Source organism: Varanus komodoensis, unplaced genomic scaffold, assembly GCF_004798865.1.
Source record: "Varanus komodoensis strain SLA01 unplaced genomic scaffold, ASM479886v1 scaffold47, whole genome shotgun sequence".
In the NCBI taxonomy this organism is placed as follows: domain Eukaryota; kingdom Metazoa; phylum Chordata; class Lepidosauria; order Squamata; family Varanidae; genus Varanus; species Varanus komodoensis.
Genome location: NW_025336045.1, coordinates 4,750,998 through 4,759,917, shown reverse-complemented (window position 1 = coordinate 4,759,917; position 8,920 = coordinate 4,750,998).

Below are 8,920 nucleotides of genomic sequence, written 5' to 3'. Positions count from 1 at the left end.
GTGATTCCTAGCCCTTTGGGGCTGTTGGACTGTCTACTTCTGCCTGTGAACAGACTCCATCCGTATTATGTTTGGGTTCTAATATGGTGGCAGAGAAGGTACACAGCAATGTCAGTATAGAAGCAGCTCTGATGGCAGGTTCTGCTGAGTTGCTACAGCCCTGCCACCCTGGGCTTGATGAAGTCTTGCAGGGTAGAAGGGCTACACAAGAAGCACAGGTAGGCTTGTTGACAGTGCCAGCTTCAGATCCTGGGGGGCCTTGGAAGGCACCCTCGATGCTCCCCCTCTGTCAGTGACTCTACCTTCTCACATCCATGATCACCAGTTGCCTTGCTCCTCGTCCTCTTTCCCTTCACTGCTATTCCTGCCAGTCTTCACAGTCACAGAGCGAGGGAAGCAGGCAGGTATTTCCTGTTCCGGCTTCTTGCCACGAACGTGGGCCAAAGTGAGAGGGATGCGAGCAAGTGGGCTGCCCTGGGGAAGAGGGCCGGGGGGGCTCTTGTTGGTGGCCTTGCTGGGCTGAAGGCCCTTGGCAGATGCCTACCTTTGGTGTCCACTGTGCCTTTTGTGGCAGAGCTCAACAACCTGCCTGCCTCCAAATGCGCATGCAGGGGCTACATGTTCCAGCACGTACATTGTGTGATAATGATGCCTCTAGTTTGTTACATCAAGGCATTCCACTGTCAGAAGTACTGGCAACTTGCTTTCAAACTCTAGGTTTTATACACACGGATTTGACAACCTGTCCAGGAAGCAAAGAATCCGTTCCGATCAGCTCTAGTTTGGCAGAATATGCCCCAGTCACTGCCACTGCCTGTTAGTCCCCTTCATTGGCTTTCTACCTACCTCCAAACCTGTGGTATTCAATCGACTGAACCCAGCCAAGAATACAACCCATAGTGAACAACAAACCGTTGGTTGATCATGGTTAACAAGCCATGGCTTGTTAGCAGAGCTAGGCTCAGATACAGACAACGTGATAATCCACATTTTGACAACAACCCATGATTCAAAGACTGAAGCCATTTACAACCCCTGAGTGTGGCTTATTATATTATCTGGCCCCACCCTGTCTGTAAATATTTGTTGGTTCTTTGTGATAGAAAATATAAGAGGAAATCGGGCTAGAATAATTCAACATAACTATTTTTTGAAAACTTCTTATGAAGTTATCCTAGTATGACCTCTACTGAGACCATGGCCAGCTAGAGTAGACAAAGCTTGGCTGGGGGACAAATAGTTTGGCTGGTGGAAGGTGGCTTCTTATTTATTACACTTTCTAATATAACCTTTTGCTTTTATTAAGACCATTTTTAATAGAAGGACCTTTCTATCAAAGCAGTTTATGCCCCTGTTTATCCCCCTTGCCTCTTCCCTCAGGGCATGTGTCTGTTTCCCTGTCCAAACCTCTTCCGTGCTTGGGAACTAACAGAGGAAGTGGAGCTTGGCATGATTGCCTGAGGAAATTATCTGCATGCCATTTTGTGTGAAGGGCTGTTTCCCAGACTCCCCTCCATCCACAGCCACCCCACGTGTGATCTGGAAATACTGGGTGAAATGCTTTCCCAGTATTGATTTATTCCCTTTCCAGAGCAATATTTTGTTGTCATTGTCATAGGCCAGACCCTTCAAGACTCTCTGATTGCAGAAAATACCACAGTGAAAGCACAATGGTTGCAGTCTTCCGAACTGGTGACAATTCTCTGTCAGCTCTATGAGTAATCCCAGAGTAGTCCAAAGTGAGTAACAAATCACGCCAGAGATCCAGACAACTTGACTGGGAGCACAAGGGAAGTACTCCATGACTCCTGAAGTTAACCTTCGCAGGAGATCAAAGACAAGGATTCTAGAAAAAGACCTAAATACATCCAAAGCTTTAGTCCAACCTTGGATTTTTCACTGGAACTGCTGCCTGGTATGTCCTGTGTCAGAATTCCAGGGGTATGGTTGAGGTTCACAGCAGTTAGAATATGATGTACTACAGAAACTAACTTCTTTCTGCAAAATGAAGGCTGGAAGCTGGACCTTATTCAGAGGTACTGTTTGTTCACGTGTCAACTAGTGCTTCTTTTCTACCTTAGGAAGAGCAAGAGGCCTGCTGCTTGATGCTCCAGAAAAGAACCATCTGGATTCTCAGGGTATGGTCTGAAGGCACCTGCTGAAGACAAGCAGCTCAGGGGCTTGTCAGTGCTTGGGAGACTACCTGGGAACTACTTTCAGCCACCTTGAGTTCCACATTGGAAGAAAAGTGGGATATAAGTGTAATTCTTCTTGATGTTCTTATTTCTAGATCAGCCTCCCTCAACCTGGTACCCTTTGGATACATGATCGTGGATGATGGGGGCTTCAGTCCACATGACTGGAGGTGGTTGCTCTAGATTATGTGTCTGGAATTCTTCTTCCCTTTGTCTCAATGAGGTCAGCCTGTGAGATAGGTACAAAAGTTCACTGATTGCAAAGGGGAGACCTCTGGCAACCAGTTGGGCCCTGGCAACATGGAGGTATTCCCATATCACAAACTGCCCTTGCCGACTTTCCCACCTAGTGTTGCTTCCCCTTCGCTTCTTACAGAAGCCATCAGACCCAACCCTGTGAGCAGATGATCGGGGAGGGGAGGCTGCCATCATGGCCATCTCTTCACATAAGGTACTGCAGCCTTCCTAACTGGGTGCCCTCCAGCTGTTTTTAATCACCATTCATGGAGGGCTTCAGGTTGGTGAAGGCTGATCTTTGCTCTTTTTATTGTAAGTTGCTTGAGATCCATGTAGGTTGAAGATACACACTGGGATACACATTGATAGAACACAAATCACTTCTCCTAGCTATGCTGAAGATCGTGGCACATTTCCTCACGTACACAATAGCCGTAGGTGCAGTCCTGTGCAGCTTACTCTCCAGTGAGCCCCATGGAACTCATTGGGACTGATTTCTGAGTAAAGGTGCACACAGGGCTGCTGGGGAAAGAGTAATCTTCAAACCACCCTTGACGTCCCTGGAATGTTGGGCGTTACTATCAAGTGATCCTGTGCCAAATTGCCTCTAGAAGCTTGTAGCACCACAGTGACTGCTTCAAACCCTACGAATGCTATCTCTGAGCACTGAAGCTCCCTGAAATGCTTCTGCCTGAGGAACACAAAAGCTGTACTGCTTGCAGTATGCAAGAAAAGACATACCACTTGGCTTGTTTGGGGATGTCTCCCTACCACGACCTTTATCCCCATCTCTGAACAAAAGCTTGGAGAATTGCTGTGCTAGAGGCACATGGAGCGTGTGGGGAGACTGTGGCTCAGCGACACAGCACAAGAATTGCCTGTAGAAGGTCGTTGGTTCCAGTATTCCCTGGTAGGGCTGGAGAAGCTCCTGCTTGAAATCCTGGAGAACTGTTGCCAGTCAGTGTCAACAGCACTGGGTTAACCGGACCGAGGGGCTGAGTCGGCAGAAGGCTGTATCCTGCACTCCTAATCAAGCTGCATTGCGCCTTGCTCAGACCAAGATCTCTGTTCTTCCCCAGACTCCTCTTTTCTTTCTAGGATTCCATGGGCATCTTGGTGAGAAGGATGTGCACTCACACATACCAATACGCATGTCTGTCCCTCCACGGACTTCCAGGGGCTCTGCTGTACTCCTGGCAGACATGGGTGGTGTTCAGGGATGCTCACCTGGGCATGGATCCTCTGAACTGGGCCCTGAACATGTAGAGCTGCCGATTGCCATCTTGCGCCTTGGTACAAGCCTGCTTTTCCCCTGAACTCAGACAAGTGACATTCCTTAGGAGACCTTTGGAGAAACGTGAAGGCACCTGACACTTTTACACCAGAAGGGAGAAGGCCACCTTACCTTCTGCAGATTGGCCATTATTTTCATTAAGTTCAGAGTCCAAAGTTCTCCAGCCTCACCGCTTCAGCCAAGTTTTCCCAGAATGTACGTCTGGGCAACCACGTCTGTGTCTTGGGCCCTGGCCAGAGGATGGGCAGGGACATCGGCCGCTCACACGTCCAGTGGAATGCCGGAGGTCGCTTCTCCCAGGATGGCCCACGCCACTCACCTCGGGGAAACCAAAGCGGGCTTACTGGCAGGCAAGGTTTGAATAGGCAGCCATGTCTGGATCTGGGACAAAGTAATGTATGACTGTCACACAAGCTGACTTGTCAGCTTGCTCGTGTGTCTGCGGAGCTCCCTGGCTCGGCAGCCATCCTTCTGGAGAGCACCTTCTTTTGGCAAGTGGGTGTTCCTCCTTGGCATCAGGGTTTAGTACCAGGCTACAGAAAGATGAATAGATGTAGGAGAAGAACAGAAGTTTCTTGCTCTTTTGTGTTCAAAAGTCCCAACCCTTGGTGGCACTTTAAAGGCTCACAAATGTATTGGGCATAATGAGCTTCCATGGATGGAGTCTGAAGTACACAGGGTTATTTTGAAAGAAGATGCTTTTCATGTAACTGTCACTTGCTGAATTCAAGACACGGGAGTGTGGACAATCACATGGGCCTCTGAATCCCCTTCACTGCCTGCCTTCCTGCCTGACATTTTCTTCTGAAGCCTAATGCTCCCCACTCCCCATCAATCTTTTCACAAACTGAGGTTTCCTCAGGTTTCCTCAAAGACACCCCCACGCACACACTGAGCCTGAGGCAGCTGCCTCAGACAGCTGAATTGGGATGCCATGAAAAAGCAGCAAATTATTCATTATTTAGTCTCTTAATTATTGTTGTGTTTTCACTGCCAGGAAAGAGGAGAGGTACTTGTAGGATTTTCTGCCTCAGGGGCCAGAACAACTCGATGGGCTTTGAGGACTGCCGTGTGCCTGGACTGGAGCAAGGGTGAGGGAGTGAGGAAGGCGCCAATTTGCTCCTCTCCTTTAGGCAGGAGCATGTCTTGGGAGCAGTCCTGGCCATGGCCGTCCAGACCTGTGGAGTGGGAAGCGATTGATACAGGAGATTAAGCGTAGGACCCAAACAACTGGGGGTACGGAGAGAACTGTGGATGGGGAAGCATGTTCATGATCATATAAAACTTACTGTAAAATCTTAAACACGTCTCTTGAGAGGTCATGCTTCAGAAGTCAGTCAGTGGGATTTACTCCCAGACAACAGTCTGTAGGATTGCGGTCTTATTCCTTAGTAAACATGCACAGAGCTGAAGTGAATTCCTGTATCTGAAATGAAAATGTGGGGATTGATATTCTTGGTCATTAAAAAGCAACCAACCATAACAAAGGTAGCTTGGTTGGTCCATGAGAAATAAAAATCTGCAATCCATGACTTTGCAATATGTCTTCTAAGAATTTTAGCAGTTTTGCTGCTTTAAGGGCTGTATGATGAGGAAGTTGCTAGGAATGTAATATTGCAACCTTTGGCAAAGATTCGAAGGTTTCAAGAAATTAGAACCTGTGAAGTGTTGGAGAACCCCAGAAACGACTAAAAAAGGTAGGGCCTCTCTTCCTGTTCACATGGTCTGAGGAGCAGGAAGGGCAAAACAACATTCTCCAGTGGTTCCTCTGTCTGCTGCTGTCCTGCTGGTTGGTGACGTGTGTTGAGGGAGACCGAGGGAGGATTTATCAGAAGTAAAGCGGTTTCCTCCTTGGCAACTGTGTAAATTTGAGCATAGGTTAAGAGAGTCCACAACACATTCCCCCACTCTCCCTTGCCAGCGTGCCTTGTTCTGGTTGCAGGTCATTGATTCGTGGCTGTGGTGCCGCATCGCCCTTTGCTCTGCGCCATCCTCTCCACGTGGATTTGGGCTGGAGAGGTCCAGGGACCGTGCGGACACACGGCAGGGCACCGTTCAGCAAGGAGAGTTCGGGACCTCATGCTGTCCTGTCCTGAAAGCAAGCAAGAAGTTAACCAGCTTGCCTTCTGCTTAGTTTGAATTTTAGTCATTATTTATAATTAGGCACGTGTATTTGCATATGTATATAAGCACATGCACATTTGCGGGGGGGGGGGGGCTGTGGCTTTTGTACTGTGGGCCTGAGCCTTGAGTGTTCTTGGTGTCCAACAGCACTGCTGTCCCTGGCAGCTGATGTCTCTCAGTCATCTGCTGGGACTTCCATTGCAGGGGACTGAGGCGATCTACTAAGTAAACTCCAGCTGGATCATGGGTGCTGCCCCAGCCAATGCTTAAATTGCAAAACCAGAATTTAGGGGAATTTAGGTATTGTTGGCCTTTGGGCAGAGCATCTCTGACAACCCACCAGAAGCTACAGTGACCGGTTCTTCTCCTGCCTTCTTTCCAATGTTTTTCCTCCAAGGTCCTCCCGGGCACCTCCCTGACGTCTCAGTCCATACCCCCCCTAGCCGTAGGACGCTTGGCCTGAGGCCCTAAGGGCCGCGTCTGCTGCAGTTATTTGTCGCGGAATCTCACATGGTGGGCTTCCAGTGGAGGAGCAACAGCCTCACGCTTCCGAAAGAAGTACGGATGATTGCAGCAATAGGATCCCGGCAGGAGAGCTCACCCGAGCTGCAGCCTGGTGCCTGTCTGGACCTGCCTCTTCCCCATGCCCTGCCCTTTCCGAAAGAAAGCCTCTGCTGTCACCAGCAAAAGAAGGAAATCCCTGCTTTCCCCTTTGCAGCTGTTGAGGAAGGGACAACAGTTTCCTCAACAGGAAGAAATGAACCAGGGAAAACGCATGTTTGGATCACGGTCTCTGGCTCCCCACTCCTGGCCAAAGGGCAGAGGGTGGCCTGTAGCACTGCGGGAAAGACGATTCCATCGCTCAGCCCTTTGCCAGGCCAGGGTCAGAAAAGGCGAAGCAAGGGGGAAAGAGCAAAGAACACAAAGTGCCTCAGCATCAGGCACCTGCACTGTCCATAAACGGCAGCCATAAAAAGGAAAGGACACTTGGATCAATGCAAAGGGCGACAAACTCTATGCCCACTGCCTTTGTTTTTGTCTGAAGTCAAAGCTGAGCTTGTTTTCCAGACAGAAGGTGATGGAATATTTGGACGCACTTACCGTCCTCAGGGAAACAGAGAAGGACCAGTGTGTACGAATGATCACGTAAGAAAGAGCACAGTGCCAATGGTAGCAGTCTCAGGACCAGGGTCAGAAAACGTGATGAGCAACCAGCCCTTAGAAAGACACCTGGCTACTTGTCATGTTGTGTGACTCCAGTTACAGTGAGCAACCATGGTGACCTATCACAGTTGTGATAAGTCTGTTTTAGGGTTTCTCCCTACCACAATGGCTTGTTTTGCTGCCTATCGTGGTAGAAGCACTGCAGCAAGAGAGATGCTTGGGTGAAACATCTGGCCAGAGAACACAGTTGTCACCTGCCCCAGTTGGGCACAAGAGGCATCCCAACTCATGTCAGAGGCATCCAACTCATTCTGCCGCATGCCTCAGAGATCCTGCTTGCCCCTCCACTTGCGTGTGAGAGTCGGACGGGAAGTTCTCCCCTCTCCCAGTCCCTGCTGCTGCGTGGGAGGAAGGCACTCCGGTGCTTGCTGGGTGCCCCAGCCCAGAGCCCGCTTTGCACCGCTGAATCGGCTCAGCCGCTGTGGGGAGCCAAATCTGGCCAGCAAAGACAGAGCCTCATTCCTCCCTGCTGGGTCTCTTGGGATACTGCCTGGAGGACTGAGGGGGAGGGAGGCGCGGAGACAGAGAGCAACAGTGAGGGGCCAGTCAGCGGTGGAGCTCATCGTGGCTGCTTGGCCCTTCAGGGCAAGCCATCGTGGCAATTTACCAGCAGGGGTTGTCCCGCCATGCAACTCCTGCCCCCTTAAATGGGGTGGCATTCCAAAGAGAATACTTCAACAAAGTTAATAAGTGATATCAAGATGAGGGGGGAAATGTGGGGGGAGTACAGAAATGCTATGCATTTGTCCGTTACTGGAATGATAAGGTTAATCATTGTTCTATAATATATAACTATGCACCCATAAAAGAAAACATATTTCTGTTCTTCACCTTCTTTGGGAGTGCTCAGGAGGTGAATGGAGGCATCAGTTTGCCAAGCATCCCTGAGGAATTTCTTGGGCTCAGTTCCTACAGCAAACACAATAACCCACCTTTTCTCTGGTCAGGGTTATTTATTAATACTGTCCTTTATATGCTGCTCACTACCGTAGTCTCAAGGCGGCTTGCCCATGCGCTGCCATCTTTCATCTGAGAAATTCCCCGGTGGCCAGGGGAAGTGCCATCAGGCCAGCCACTTAGATCTAGTTTGGATTTTGTGTGTGCGTGTGCGCGCGTAGGGCCATTTCAGCCCTGTTTGATCTTTTCCTGCACCGTTAGAGGGTCCCTGTCCAAGACCCTGCCTTCCTGATGGATTCAAATGCTGGGACCCACTGACTTCATTAATTAGATAAGTAAAGGAAGATGGGCAAGAGAGAAAGAGTGACATAAAGTAGGGCTACGGAAGCAACCAAAGCACACCGACTTGGCAACAGTTAAAAAAGCAGGGATGGGAAAAGCCAGCTGGCTGGGTAAGGTTATTGCTCAACTGGTGATGGAAATCTTGCACAGGCAACTGCCTTGCCTCATTCATGGGATTTTATTAGAGGCAGAGACGTCAGAGTCCTCCATGGGCGAACCTCCTGTGTTTTCCGTCTTCTGCTGTCTTTCGTCTGACATATGAGGAAATAGCTGCGTGGTGCCTTTGAGAGCCGTCCATCTGGAACCACTCCGCCTCCTGCACCTGAAGGCCTGCGTGCTCGGAGCTGCGATGGGGAAGCGGAAGGCCCGTGCTCACGTCCAGCGCAGCTCCTGCAGCTTCTCTCATCCCGCGTACACAGAACCTCGTGTGTATGGCAATGTGGCCTACCTATTATACTCCTCCCCTTTACCACTTCACCCAATTTCCTGATGAAAAGGCCAATCTTTTCGTAATTTTGGTGTTTTTAATTATAGGCTGAGAAAGAGAGAGAAAATGCAGCTGTGTATCCTGGGGCATAATTTTATTAAGCACGTTTTAAGGGATCGT